The sequence below is a fragment of the Pongo abelii genome, chromosome 3 (genome assembly GCF_028885655.2).
Source record: "Pongo abelii isolate AG06213 chromosome 3, NHGRI_mPonAbe1-v2.0_pri, whole genome shotgun sequence".
Classification (NCBI taxonomy): Eukaryota; Metazoa; Chordata; class Mammalia; order Primates; family Hominidae; genus Pongo; species Pongo abelii.
In genome coordinates, this window is record NC_071988.2 from 42,135,654 (window position 1) to 42,152,141 (window position 16,488).

A 16,488-nucleotide genomic window follows, 5' to 3' on the forward strand; every position below is an offset into this window, starting at 1 on the left:
AAGAAACACATTTCTCAATTACTTTTGAAAAGTCATGTGTTAAAAATGACCAAGGGGTTCAAGATAGTTGCAATACATTACTTAATTTAGGCAGTAATACTTAATTTTACTTAATTTTAATTTACTTAATTTATTTACTTAAATTTTATTTACTTAATTTTAATTTACTTAATTTTAATTAATTAATACTTAAATTTATTAAGTATTAAATTACTTAATAAAGGCAGTCTTAAATTGCAGAGAATTACCTCGCATAATTAATTTGAGATTCAGCAGCATGATAATCAGTATCATTTTCTGTAAAAATCAGGAAACTTTAATTGAATATTTCTATTTTATCCTCAGGGGGGCTTTCTCCAATTTGATCAGTCACAAAGTTCAGAGTCTCAGTTTTAATTAGTTTTGTGCCAGAGGGCACCATTTGCCCTTATAAATATCATCAAAGGGCCCTAAAGATGCTTTTTCTTTTTCTTTTTTGAGACTGTGTCTTGCTCTATCACCCAGGCTGGAGTGCAGTGGCATGATCTTGGCTCACTGCAACCTCTGCCTCCTTGGTTCAACCAATTCTCCTGCCTCAGCCTCCAGAGTAGCTGGGATTACAGGCGCCTGCCACCATGCCTAGCTATTTTTTTTTTGTGTGTGTACTTTTAATAGAGACAAGGTTTCACCATGTTGGCCAGGCTGGTCTCAAACTTCTGACCTCAGGTGACCCACCTGCCTCAGCCTCCCAAAGTGCTGGGATTACAGGTGTGAGCCACCATGCCCAGCCTAAAGATGCTTTTTCTGTGAGGGTTTAGATACTGAACTTCCATGATGAATTATCCATACACTGGAGTCTTGGTTTCTTCACAATCAAAAACTGAAAAGTGTTTTCCAGTTTACTTTGTCTTATTATATATAGATATGACTCTTATCTGAATTAGAAAAATGAACTATCAAAGATTTACATTTTTGTCTCTGTGTATAGAGGGATACAGCATATTTCTTAGAATTTGCCAATTGGCTTTAAAGTTTTAATCTCATGGTTGAATTAAAAGTAATTATAAAACTTACTAAAGACAATAGCAACTCTTAGAAATATAGGCCTAGAGGGTGGGCATGGTGGCTCACACCTGTAATCCCAGCACTTTGGGAGGCCGAGGCGGGCGGATCACGAGGTCAGGCGATCGAGACCATCTGGCTAACACGGTGAAACCCTGTCTCTACTAAAAATGCAAAAAAAAAAATTAGTCGGGCGAGGTGGCGGGTGCCTGTGGTCACAGCTACTGGGGAGGCTGAGGCAGGAGAATGGCGTGAACCCGGGAGGCAGAGCTTGCAGTGAGCCGAGAAGGCGCCACTGCACTCCAGCCTGGGCGACAGAGAGAGACTCCATCACAGAAAAAAAAAAAAAAAAAAAAAAAAGAGAAATATAGGCCTAGGACACCGGCAGAGAAAAAATGGAGGATAGGAGGCAGGACTAACTTGCTGCTCCCACCCGGATGGACAGAGCAGCGTGTGGAGACTCACATCATGAACTTTTGCTCCAAGAACTACCACAGGTACATACCAGGAAAGCCAAAAGAATCTACAGACCCTTTAAAGGAATTGACTTGCCGCCACAGGCTCTGTGAGACAGCCGAAAAATTGTGAGTGCCCTAAGTGTGTAAGGGGGAACATCTCTCCCGGAAAACACATCCTCAACAGGGAACCCGAAGGTCCAAATCACAGGAGAAGGATTTAACCTTACCTGGATTTGAGACAAATTTAGAGAGCCAGGCTAAATATAAGGGTTGAGGAAGCAGTGGGAAGACCCCCGTGGGCACTTTTGGTCCCCACGGAAGCCATTTATGACTTTGTCTTGCAGACACCCTTGGGGAGGGCTGCCAGGAGAATTGGGGAAAGATCACAGGGAGAAGGAAACTTCCAGCTTAACTTTTTAACAATTTCCACCAAACGAGCAAAATTTCCTGTACAGAATCCTGGGGAAGGGCGAACAGGGATTGCAGAAACTAGGAAGCCTGAAGCCTGAAAGCTCTACTTGCTTTCTCAGCGGTGGAGGCTGGTAGCCTGGGGCAAGTTCTCAGGCCTGCTGGTTGGCTGCCTAGAAATAAACTGGGTGCTATTGGTGGGGAGTGAGACTGGCCTTTTCGCTGCGTGGAAGCTGAGTAAGGCCTGTCACTGCGAGCTTTCCCCCACTTCCTTGGCCACCTGTACTACACAGCAGAGGCAGCCATAATCCCCTTGAGAACATAACTCAATTGGATGGACAACAGCATCCCCAACCCCCACAATGTCTGCAGCAAGCCCTGCCCAAGGAGAGTCTGAGCTCAGGCACATCTAACCCTGTCCCCATCTAATGGGCATTCTCTACCTGCCCTGGTAGCTGAAGACAAAGGACATAATCTCTGGGAGCTCCATGACCCCATCCACCACATGAGAAACACAAATATTTATCCAGGTGAACCTAGGGCAAGCTTGTATCCTCCCTAAACTACCCCAGCTGATGCTCTTTTGAAAGCGCCACCTCCTGGCTGCAGGCCAGCCAACACAAAACTAGCACACTAAACAAAACTACAACCGAGGACCCTCACAGAGTCCACTTCACTCCCCTGCTACCTCCACCGGAGCAGGTGCTCCATGGTGGAGAGACCTGAAGATGGATCAAATCACAGGACTCTTTGCAGACACTCCCCAGCACCAGCCTGGAGCCTGGTAGCTCCCCAGAAGAGAAATAATAATCACTGCACTTTGGCTCTCAGGCAGCCCCTAGGGGAGGGGGGAGAGCATCACATCAAGGGAACACCCTGTGGAACAAAAGAATCTGAACAGCAGCCCTTGAGCCCCAGATCTTCCCTCTGACATAGTCTATTCAAATGAGAAGGAAATAGAAAAACAATTCTGGTAATATGACAAAACAAGGTTCTTTATTACCCCCAAAAGATCATACTAGCTCACTAGCAATGGATCCAAACCAAGACAGGATCTCTGAATTGCCAGAAAAAGAATTCGGAAGGTCGATTATGAAGCTACTCAAGGAGGCACGAGAGAAAAGTGAAGTCCCACTTAAAGAAAAAAAAAAAAGATACAGGATATGAATGGAAAAATCTCCAGATAAATAGATGGCATAAATAAAAAACAATCACAACTTTTGGAAATGAAGGGCACACGTAGAGAAATAGAAAGTCTCAACAACAAAATCGAGCAAGTAGAAGAAAAAGCCTCAGAGCTCAAAGACAAGGCTTTTAAATTAACCCAATCTGACAAAGACAGAGAAAAAAGAATTAAAGAAATAAACAAAGCCTCCAAGAAGTTTGGGATTATGTTAAATGACCAAACTTAAGAATAATTGGTGTTCCTAAGGAAGAAGAGAAATCTAAAAGTTTGGAAAACATATTTGAAGGAATAATTGAGAAAAACTTCCCTGGCTTTGCTAGAGACCTAGACATCCAAACATGAGAAGCTCAAAGAACACTTGGGAAATTCATTGCAAAATGATCATCACCTAGGCACATAGTCATCATGTTATTAAAGCCAAGATGAAGGAAAAAATCTTAAGGGCTGTGAGGCAAAAGCATCAGGTAACCTCTAAAGGAAAACCTATCAGATTAACAGCAGATTTGTCAGCAGTAGCCCTATATTCTAGAAGAGATTGGGGTCCTATATTTAGCCTCCTTAAACAAGACAATTATCAGCGAAGAATTTTGTTTCCAGTGAAACTAAGGTTCATAAATGAAGGAAAGCTATGGTCTTTCAAAGACAAACAAATGCTGAGAGAATTTGCCATTACCAAGCCAGCACTACAAGAACTGGTAAAAGGAGCTCTAAATCTTGAAACAAATCCTCAAAATACACCAAAATGGAACCCCCTTAAGTCATAAATATCACAGGACCTATAAAACATAACACAATGAAAGAAAAAGCAAGGTATTCAGGCAACAACTAGCAAAATGAATAGAACGGTACTTCACATCTCAATACTAACATTAAATGTAAATGGCCCAAATGCTCCTTAAGAGAAACAGAATGGTAGAATGTATAAGAATTCACCAACCGGGAGGAGCCAAGATGGCCGAATAGGAACAGCTCCGGTCTACAGCTCCCAGCGTGAGCGACGCAGAAGACGGGTGATTTCTGCATTTCCATCTGAGGTACCGTGTTCATCTCACTAGGGAGTGCCAGACAGTGGGCGCAGGTCAGTGGGTGAGCGCACCGTGCGCCAGCCGAAGCAGGGGCGAGGCATTGCCTCACTCGGGAAGCACAAGGGGTCAGGGAGTTCCCCTTCCAGGGGTGACAGACGGCACCTGGAAAATCGGGCCACTCCCACCTGAATACTGTGCTTTTCCGAAGGGCTTAGGAAACGGTGCCCCAGGAGAGTATAGCCCGCACCTGGCTCAGAGGGTCCTACGCCCACGGAGTCTCGCTGATTGCTAGCACAGCAGTCTGAGATCAAACAGCAAGTCGGCAGCGAGGCTGGGGGAGGGGCGCCCGCCATTGCCCAGGCTCGCTTAGGTAAACAAAGCAGCCTGGAAGCTTGAACTGGGTGGAGCCCACCACAGCTCAAGGAGGCCTGCCTGCCTCTGTAGGCTCCACCTCTGGGGGCAGGGCACAGACAAACAAAAAGACAGCAGTAACCTCTGCAGACTTAAATGTCCCTGTCTGACAGCTGTGAGGAGAGCAGTGGTTCTCCCAGCATGCAGCTGGAGACCTGAGAACGGGCTGACTGCCTCCTCAAGTGGGTCCCTGACCCCTGACCCCTGAGCAGCCTAACTGGGAGGCACCCCCCAGCAGGGGCAGACTGACACCTCACACAGCCGGCCAGGTACTCCAACAGACCTGCAGGTGAGGGTTCTGTCTGTTAGAAGGAAAACTAACAGAAAGGACATCCACACCAAAAACCCATCTGTACATCACCATCATCAAAGACCAAAAGTAGATAAAACCACAAAGATGGGGAAAAAACAGAGCAGAAAAACTGGAAACTCTAAAAAGCAGAGTACCTCTCCTCCTCCAAAGGAATGCGGTTCCTCACCAGCAACGGAACAAAGCTGGACGGAGAATGACTTTGACGAGCTGAGAGAAGAAGGCTTCAGACGAACAAATTACTCTGAGCTATGGGAGGATATTCAAACCAAAGGCAAAGAAGTTGAAAACTTTGAAAAAAATTTAGAAGAATGTATAACTAGAATAACCAATACAGAGAAGTGCTTAAAGGAGCTGATGGAGCTGAAAACCAAGGCTCGAGAACTACGTGAAGAATGCAGAAGCCTCAGGAGCCGATGCGATCAAATGGAAGAAAGGGTATCAGCCCTGGAAGATGAAATGAATGAAATGAAGTGAGAAGGGAAGTTTAGAGAAAAAAGAATAAAAAGAAACGAGCAAAGCCTCCAAGAAATGTGGGACTATGTGAAAAGACCAAATCTACATCTGATTGGTGTACCTGAAAGTGACGGGGAGAATGGAAACAAGTTGGAAAACACTCTGCAGGATATTATCCAGGAGAACTTCCCCAATCTAGCAAGGCAGGCCAACATTCAGATTCAGGAAATACAGAGAACGCCACAAAGATACTCCTCGAGAAGAGCAACTCCAAGACACATAATTGACAGATTCACCAAAGTTGAAATGAAGGAAAAAATGTTAAGGGCAGCCAGAGAGAAAGGTCGGGTTACCCTCAAAGGGAAGCCCATCAGACTAACAGCGGATCTCTCGGCAGAAACCCTACAAGCCAGAATAGAGTGGGGGCCAATATTCAACATTCTTAAAGAAAAGAATTTTCAACCCAGAATTTCATATCCTGCCAAACTAAGCTTCATAAGTGAAGGAGAAATAAAATCCTTTACAGACAAGCAAATGCTGAGAGATTTTGTCACCACCAGGCCTGCCCTAAAAGAGCTCCTGAAGGAAGCGCTAAACATGGAAAGGCACAACCGGTACCAGCCACTGCAAAATCATACCGAAATGTAAAGACCATCGAGACTAGGAAGAGACTGCATCAACTAACGAGCAAAATATCCAGCTAACATCATAATGACAGGATCAGATGCACACATAACAATATTAACTTTAAATGTAAATGGACTAAATGCTCCAATTAAAAGACACAGACTGGCAAATTGGATAAAGACTCAAGACCCATCAGTGTGCTGTATTCAGGAAACCCATCTCACATGCAGAGACACACATAGGCTCAAAATAAAAGGATGGAGGAAGATCTACCAAGCAAATGGAAAACAAAAAAAGGCAGGGGTTGCAATCCTAGTCTCTGATAAAACAGACTTTAAACCAACAAAGATCAAAAGAGACAAAGAAGGCCATTACATAATGGTAAAGGGATTAATTCAACAAGAAGAGCTAATTATCCTAAATATATATGCACCCAATACAGGAGCACCCAGATTCATAAAGCAAGTCCTGAATGACCTACAAAGAGACTTAGACTCCCACACATTAATAATGGGAGACTTTAACACCCCACTGTCAACATTAGACAGATCAACGAGACAGAAAGTCAACAAGGATACCCAGGAATTGAACTCAGCTCTGCACCAAGTGGACCTAATCGACATCTACAGAACTCTCCACCCCAAATCAACAGAATATACATTTTTTTCAGCACCACACCACACCTATTCCAAAATTGACCATATACTTGGAAGTAAAGCTCTCCTCAATAAATGTAAAAGAACAGAAATTGTAACAAACTGTCTCTCAGATAACAGTGCAATCAAGCTAGAACTCAGGATTAAGAATCTCACTCAAAACCGCTCAACTACATGGAAACTGAACAACCTGCTCCTGAATGACTACTGGGTACATAACGAAATGAAGGCAGAAATAAAGATGTTCTTTGAAACCAACGAGAACCAAGACACAACATACCAGAATCTCTGGGATGCATTCAAAGCAGTGTGTAGAGGGAAATTTATAGCACTAAATGCCCACAAGAGAAAGCAGGAAAGATCCAAAATTGACACCCTAACATCACAATTAAAAGAACTAGAAAAGCAAGAGCAAACACATTCGAAAGCTAGCAGAAGGCAAGAAATAACTCAAATCAGAGCAGAACTGAAGGAAATAGAGACACAAAAAACCCTTCAAAAAATAAATGAATCCAGGAGCTGGTTTTTTGAAAGGATCAACAAAATTGATAGACCGCTAGCAAGATTATTAAAGAAAAAAAGAGAGAAGAATCAAATAGATGCAATAAAAAATGATAAAGGGGATATCACCACCGATCCCACAGAAATACAAACTACCATCAGAGAATATTACAAACACCTCTATGCAAATAAACTAGAAAATCTAGAAGAAATGGATAAATTCCTCAACACATACACCCTCCCAAGACTAAACCAGGAAGAAGTTGAATCTCTGAATAGACCAATAACAGGAGCTGAAATTGTGGCAATAATCAATAGCTTACCAACCAAAAAAAGTCCAGGACCAGATGGGTTCACAGCCGAATTCTACCAGAGGTACAAGGAGGAGCTGGTACCATTCCTTCTGAAACTATTCCAATCAATAGAAAAAGAGGGAATCCTCCCTAACTCATTTTATGAGGCCAGCATCATCCTGATACCAAAGCCTGGCAGAGACACAACAAAAAAAGAGAATTTTAGACCAATATCCTTGATGAACATTGATGCAAAAATCCTCAATAAAATACTGGCAAAGAGAATCCAGCAGCACATCAAAAAGCTTATCCACCACGATCAAGTGGGCTTCATCCCTGGGATGCAAGGCTGGTTCAATATACGCAAATCAATAAATGTAATCCAGCATATAAACAGAACCAAAGACAAAAACCACATGATTATCTCAATAGATGCAGAAAAGGCCTTTGACAAAATTCAACAACCCTTCATGCTAAAAACTCTCAATAAATTAGGAATTGATGGGACGTATCTCAAAATAATAAGAGCTATTTATGACAAACCCACAGCCAATATCATACTGAATGGGCAAAAACTGGAAGCATTCCCTTTGAAAACTGGCACAAGACAGGGATGCCCTCTCTCACCACTTCTATTCAACATAGTGTTGGAAGTTCTGGCCAGGGCAATTAGGCAGGAGAAGGAAATCAAGGGTATTCAATTAGGAAAAGAGGAAGTCAAATTGTCCCTGTTTGCAGATGACATGATTGTATCTCTAGAAAACCCCATTGTCTCAGCCCAAAATCTCCTTAAGCTGATAAGCAACTTCAGCAAAGTCTCAGGATACAAAATCAATGTGCAAAAATCACAAGCATTCTTATACATCAATAACAGACAGACAGAGAGCCAAATCATGAGTGAACTCCCATTCACAATTGCTTCAAAGAGAATAAAATACCTAGGAATCCAACTTACAAGGGATGTGAAAGACCTCTTCAAGGAGAACTACAAACCACTGCTCAAGGAAATAAAAGAGGATACAAACAAATGGAAGAACATTCCATGCTCATGGGTAGGAAGAATCAATATCATGAAAATGGCCATCCTTCCCAAGGTAATTTACAGATTCAATGCCATCCCCATCAAGCTACCGATGACTTTCTTCACAGAATTGGAAAAAACTACTTTAAAGTTCATATGGAACCAAAAAAGAGCCTGCATTGCCAAGTCAATCCTAAGCCAAAAGAACAAAGCTGGAGGCATCACACTACCTGACTTCAAACTATACTACAAGGCTACAGTAACCAAAACAGCATGGTACTGGTACCAAAACAGAGATATAGATCAATGGAACAGAACAGAGCCGTCAGAAATAATGCCACATATCTACATGTATCTGATCTTTGACAAACCTGACAGAAACAAGAAATGGGGAAAGGATTCCCTATTTAATAAATGGTGCTGGGAAAACTGGCTAGCCATATGTAGAAAGCTGAAACTGGATCCCTTCCTTGCACCTTATACAAAAATCAATTGAAGATGGATTAAAGACTTAAGTGTTAGACCTAAAACCATAAAAACTCTTGAAGAAAACCTAGGCATTACCATTCAGGACATAGGCATGGGCAAGGACTTCATGTCTAAAACACCAAAAGCAATGGCAACAAAAGCCAAAATTGACAAATGGGATCTAATTAAACTAAAGAGCTTCTGCACAGCAAAAGAAACTACCATCAGAGTGAACAGGCAACCTACAAAATGGGAGAAAATTTTCGCAACCTACTCATCTGACAAAGGGCTAATATCCAGAATCTACAATGAACTCCAACAAATTTACAAGAAAAAAACAAACAACCCCATCAAAAAGTGGGCAAAGGACATGAACAGACACTTCTCAAAAGAAGACATTTATGCAGCCAAAAAACACATGAAAAAATGCTCACCATTACTGGCCATCAGAGAAATGCAAATCAAAAGCACAATGAGATACCATCTCACACCAGTTAGAATGGCAATCATTAAAAAGTCAGGAAACAACAGGTGCTGGAGAGGATGTGGAGAAATAGGAACACTTTTACACTGTTGGTGGGACTGTAAACTAGTTCAACCCTTGTGGAAGTCAGTGTGGCGATTCCTCAGGGATCTAGAACTAGAAATTCCATTCGACCCAGCCATCTCATTACTGGGTATATACCCAAAGGACTATAAATCATGCTGCTATAAAGACACATGCACACGTATGTTTATTGTGGCATTATTCACAATAGCAAAGACTTGGAACCAACCCAAATGTCCAACAATGATAGACTGGATTAAGAAAATGTGGCACATATACACCATGGAATACTATGCAGCCATAAAAAATGATGAGTTCATGTCCTTTGTAGGGACATGGATGAAATTGGAAATCATCATTCTCAGTAAACTATCGCAAGAACAAAAAACCAAACACCGCATATTCTCACTCATAGGTGGGAATTGAACAATGAGAACACATGGACACAGGAAGGGGAACATCACACTTCGGGGACTGTTGTGGGGTTGGGGGAGGGGGGAGGGATAGCATTGGGAGATATACCTAATGCTAGATGACGAGTTGGTGGGTGCAGCGCACCAGCATGGCACATGTATACATATATAACTTACCTGCACATTGCGCACATGTACCATAAAACCTAAAGTATAATAATAATAATAATAATAATAAAAGAAAAAAAAAGAAAAGAAAATCCAATGAGAAAGTGAATATTAAAGCGCTTTAGAGGTTAAAAAAAAAAAAGAATTCACCAACCAAGTATCTGCTGTCTTCAAGAGACTCACAGAATAACTCACATAAACTTAAGGCAAAGGAATGGAAAAAGATATTCCATGCAAATGGACACCAATGGTGAGGAGGAGTAGCTATTCTTATATCAGATAAAACAGAATTTAAAGAAACAACAGTTAAAAAACTGACAAAGAGGGGCATTATATAATGATAAAAGGACTAGTCTAACAGGAAAATGTCACAATCCTAAATATATATGCACCTAACACTGGAGCTCCTAAATTTATAACAGAATTACTAGTAGACTTAAGACATTAGATAGACAGCAACACAATAATAGTGGGGAGTTTCAATACTCCACTGACAGCACTGGATGTGTCATGAAGACAGAAAGTCAACAAAAAAACAATGAACTTAAATTATACCCTAGAGCAAATAGACTTAACAGTTATTTACAGAACATTCTACCCAGCATCTGCAGAATATAACATTCTATTCATCAGCACGTGGAACATTCTCCAAGATAGACCATATGGTAGGCCACAAAACCAGTCTTAATAAATTTAAGAAAATAAAATTATACCAAATACTCTTTCAGACCACAGTGGAATAAAATTAGAAATCAACTCCAAAAGGAACCCTCAAAACCATGCAAATACATGGAAATTAAATAACCTGCTCCTGAATGATCACTGAGTCAACAATGAAATCAAGATGGAAATTAAAAATTCTTTGAACTGAATGGTAATAGTGACACAACCTATCGAAACCTATGTGATACAGCAAAGGCAGTGCTAAAAGGAAAATTCATAGCATTAAATGCCTATGTCAAAAGGTGTGAAAAAGCACAAATAGACAATCTAAGGTCACACCTCAAGGAACTAGAGAAGCAAAAACAAACCAAACCCAAACCCAGCAGAAGGAAAGAAATAACCAAGATCAGAGCATAACTGCATGTAACTGAAACAAACAAACAAACAAAAAATATAAAAGATAAATGAAAAAACTGGTTATTTGAAAAGATGAACAAAATGGATGGACCATTAATGAGATTAACCAAGTAAATAAGAGAGAAGATACAAATAAGCTCAATTAGAAATGAAATGAGACATATTACAACTGATACCACAGAAATACAAAAGATTACTCAAGGCTACCATAGATACCCATATGTGCACAACTAGAAAACCTAGAAGAGATGGATAAATTCCTGGAAATATACAATCCACCTAGATTAAACCAGGAAGAAACAGAAACTTTGAACAAATCCATAACAAGCAGTGAGATTGAAATTGTCGTAAAAAGACTTCCAACAAAAAGAAGTCCCAGACCAGACTGATTCACAGCTGAATTCTGAGACATTCAAAGAATAATTGATACCAATCCTATTGACACTATTCCAGAAGATAAAGAAAGAGGGAAACCTCCCTAAGTCAGTCTAAAGTCAGCATTACCCTAATATCCCAAACAGGAAAGGACATAACAAAAAAAGAAAACTACAGACCAATAAACCTGATGAACTTAGATGCAAAAATCTTCAACAAAACACTAGATAACCGAATTTAACAGCATTTCAAAAAGATAATCCATTATGATCAAGTAGGTTTCATACCAGAGATGCAGGGATGGTTTAACCTATGCAAGTCAATAAATGTGATACACCACATAAACAGAATTAAAAACAAAAATCACATGATCATCTCAACAGACACAGAAAAAGCATTTGACAAAACCCAGCACCCCTTTATGATTAAATCCTCAGCAAAATCGGCATAGAAGGGGCATTTCTTAGGGTACTAAAAGCCATCTATGACAAACTTACAGCCAACATTATACTGAACAGGGAAAAGTTGAAAGTATTCTCCATGAGAACTGGAGCAAGGCAAGGAGGCCCACTCTCACAACTTCTATTCAATATAGTACTGGAAGTCCTAGCCAGAGCAATCAGAAAAGAGAAAGAAATAAAGGGCATCCACATTAGTAAAGAGGAAGTCTAGCTGTTGCTGTTTGCTGATGATATGATCGTACAGTTAGAAAACCCTAAAAGTCATCCCCAAATCTCCTATAACTGATAAATGAATTCAGTAAAGTTTCAGGATACAAAATCAATGTACATAAATCAGTAGCACTGCTCTAAGCCAACAGTGACCAAGCTGAGAATCAAATCAAGAACTCAACCCCATTTACAATAGCTGCAACAAACCAAAAAACAAACAAAAAATGTAGGAATTACCTAATCAAGGAGGTGAAAGACCTCTACAAGGAAAACTACAAAACACCACTGAAAGAAATAATGATGACAGAAACAAATGGAAACACATCCTATGATCATGGATGGGTGGAATCAATATTGTGAAAATGACCATACCACCAAAAGCAATCTACACATTCAATGCAATTCCCATCAAAATACCAGCCTCATTCTTCACAGAACTAGCAAAAACATTCCTAAAATTCATATGGAACCAAAAAAGAGCCCACATAGCCAAAGCAAAGCTAAGCTAAAAGAACAAGTCTGGAGACATCACACCATTTGACTTCAAACTATACCTTAATGCCATAATCACCAAAATAGGATGGTGGTGATATAAAAATAGGCATATAGAGGCTGGGCATTGTGGCTCATGTCTGTAATCCCAGCACTTTGGGAGGCCAAGGTGGGCAGATCATGAGGTCAGGAGATCGAGACCATCCTGGCTAACACAGTGAAACCCCGTCGCTACTAAAAAGACAAAAAAAATTAGTCGGCCGTGGTGGCAGGTGCCTGTAGTCCCAGCTACTTGGGAGGCTGAGGCAGGAGAATGGCGTGAACCCGGCAGGTGGAGCTTGCAGTGAGCCGAGATTGCACCACTGCACTCCAGTCTGGGCCACAGAGTGAGACTCTGTCTCAAATAAATAAATAAATAAATAAATAAATAAAAATAAATAAAAATTGGCATATAGACAAATAGAACAAAGAACCCAGAAATAATGCCAAATACTTATAGTCAACTGAACTTTGACAAAGCAAACAAAAACATAAAGTGGGGAAAGGACACCCTGTTCAACAAATGGTGCTGGGATAATTGGCAAGTCACATGTCAAAGAATGAAACTGGATCCTCATCTCTCACCTTATACAAAAATCAACTCAAGATGGATCAAAGACTTAAATCTAAGACCTGAAACCATAAAAATTCTAGAAGATAACATTGGAAACTTCTAGACATTGGCTTAGGCAAAGACTTCTTGACAAAGAACCCAAAAGCAAAAACAAAAACAAAGATAAATAGATTGGACTTAATTAAACTAAAAAGCTCTGCACAGCAAAAGAAATAATCAGCAGAGTAAAGAGATAACCCACAGAGTGGGAGAAAAATCTTCACAAAGTGTGCATCTGACAAAGGACTAATATCCAGAATCTACAAGGAACTCGAACAAATCAGCAATGAGAAAATAAAAAATCACATCAAAATGTGGGCTAAGGACATGAATAGATAATTCTTAAAAGAAGATATACAGATGACCAATAAACATGAAAAGATTCTCAACATCACTAATTATCAGGGAAATGCAAATCAAAAATCACAATGTGATACCACCTGCAAGAATTGTCATAATCAAAAAATCAAAAAATAATAGATGTTGGTGTGGATATGGTGAAAAGGGAACACTTTTACCCTACTGGTGGAAATGTTAACTAGCACAACAACTATAGAGAACAGTGTGGAGATTTCTTAAATAACTAAAAGTAGATCTCCCATTTTATCCAGCAATTTCACTACTGGGTATTTACCCAGAGGAAAACAAGTCATTATACGAAAAATATACTTGCACACACATGTTTATAAAAGCACAATTTGCAACTGCAAAAACATGGAACCAGCCCAAATGCCCATCAATCAATGAATGGGTAAAGAAAATGTGATATACATACACACACACACACACACATCCATATATATACATATATATACACACATATGATGTGTGTATATATACGTATACATACACACATCATATATGTGTATATATACATATATACACATTATATGTGTGTGTATATACTTATACATGTATACACATTATATATGTGTGTGTATATACTTATACATGTATACACATTATATATGTGTGTGTATATACTTATACATACACACACGTGTGTGTATATATGTATATATGTACATATATACCATTTCATTCCTTTTTACGGCTGAGTAGTATTCCATGGTGTGTGTGTGTATATATATATACACACATATATACACATATGTACCGTATATATGTGTGTATATATGTGTGTGTGTATATATATGGTATATATGTATACATATGTGTGTGTATATATATGTATACACACACACACACCATGGAATACTATGATATAGTAGTCCATATATACATATATACATATATACCATATATACATATATATGGTATATATGTATACATATATTCCATGTATGCATGCATTCCATGGTGTGTGTATATAGATGTATACATATATACCATATATATGTATGTGTGTGTGTGTGTGTGTGTGTGTGTATACATACATACACCATGGAATACTACTCAGTCATAAAAAGGAGTGAAATAATGTCATTCATAGCAACCTGGATGGAATTGGAGGCGAGTATTCTAAGTGAAGTAACTCAGGAATGGAAAACCAAACATTGTATATTCTCACTTATAAGTGGGAGCTAAGCTATGAGGATGCAAAGGCATAAGAATAATAAAATGCACTTTGGGAACTCAGGGTGGGGAAAGTGTAGGAGGTGGGTGAGAGATAAAAGACTACACTTTGGGTAGAGTTTACACTGTTCAGATGACACGTGCACCAAAATCTCAGAAGTCATCACTAAAGAACTTATCCATGTACCCGAACACTACCTATTTCCCCAAAACCTATTGAAATTTTAAAAAAAGTCTATAAAAATCAGAATAATTATAAAACTTTCTGAAAATTTAGAAATATTTGACTGAAATGGGACTTGAGTGATGGAGATAAATGGGCATGAAATCATGGCAGAATAAAAATATTACAATTCCCAAATATTAGTGCTATTTTTATACTTAATTTTTTATGAGCAGATTTTAAAAATCTAGTGGTTATATCAATTTAATAAAAATAGTAAAAAATTATTTGGTTTGTCGAATTGTAAAACTGGTTCAATTAGAGTTTTTTGAGGAATTAAAATTTCAAGTATAGGTAGATTATAGGGGAATTATAAAACTCAAATAAAAATATTAATGCTTTTAGGAAGAGTCTATTCTATGCCTTGGGAGGAAATTGAAGATTATACTAGAAACTTTTGTTGCCAAAAAACAAGTATGCTTTGAAATGCTGTGATGTGGTGTTGACAGAATTCAATAGCCAACTTAAAAAGAGATACCACTGGTCAAAACGTGACTGTTTGAGCATCAAAAATAAAATTAAAATTGCAAACGATTAAAACAGCAGAGGACAAAAGAAGCCATAATTTATAATGATGCTGTATTAGTCCATGTTTACACTGCTTTAAAGATACTACCTGAGATTCAGTAATTTATAAACAAAAGAGGTTTAATTGACTCACAGTTCCACATGGTTGGAGAGGCCTCAGGAAACTTACAGTCATGGTCAAAGGTGAAAGGGAAGCAAGGCACAGTCTTACATGGCAGTAGCAGAAAGAGGTGGGAGTGGAAGGGCTAGACACTTATCAAACAACCAGATCTCATGAGAGCTTACTCACTATCATGAGAACAGCAAGGGGGAAATCTGCCCCCATGATCAAATTATCGCCCACCAGGTACCTCCCTTGACATGTGAGGATTACAATTTGAGATGAGATTTGGGTGGGGACACAGAACCAAACCATATCAGATGTTAAAAAGAAAATGGAACTTTATTTTCTTGTAATATAAACGATACTGTATTCAAGTTAATTTCTTTGGAGAAAAATAACATTTTATTGAATTTCATTTTATACACATACACACACACTCACACATGTATAATAGAAGCATCCTATCTGTAGAAGGATCCTATCCCATGTATACTCAGACTTCTAAACTTCTCTCTGAATATGTTCAAGGAACTGAATAAAAATTTATCTAATAATGTTCCATATCCATCAACTAATTGCATCTGAGATTACTGAGGAGATTCTATGCCAAGATTTTTATTCTTCCGATTTTTTTTATCATGTATTTATTCAAAACTTCTGTTTGGATGGAATTCATTGTATTAGACCAAGAAATTTATAATACTTTATGATTCCAAATGGTCAAAATTTAATAAAAATAGACATAAAATTATTTGACCAAATTTTTTTTTTACTTTGCTAGAACTTAAATTTATAAAGCCTACCTTCTTCGAGCATCTTATATGTGATGAAATTCAGTG

The 16,488-nt window shown here is 39.1% G+C and overlaps 1 protein-coding gene and 1 long non-coding RNA gene across 3 annotated transcripts in view; one reads left to right on the forward strand and one right to left on the reverse strand.

Moving 5' to 3' along the window:
• Positions 1-4,588, reverse strand: part of LOC129058959 (uncharacterized) — a 50,488-nt gene extending 45,900 nt beyond the window's left edge. Inside the window, exon 1 of the long non-coding RNA XR_008524469.2 lies at positions 4,031-4,588. This is a non-coding gene — a long non-coding RNA (uncharacterized LOC129058959). The remainder of the gene's footprint in view (positions 1-4,030) is intronic.
• GRXCR1 (glutaredoxin and cysteine rich domain containing 1) overlaps positions 1-16,488 on the forward strand; it is a 351,235-nt gene that overhangs the window by 68,373 nt on the left and 266,374 nt on the right. The gene's annotated exons all lie outside the window — the stretch shown is intronic.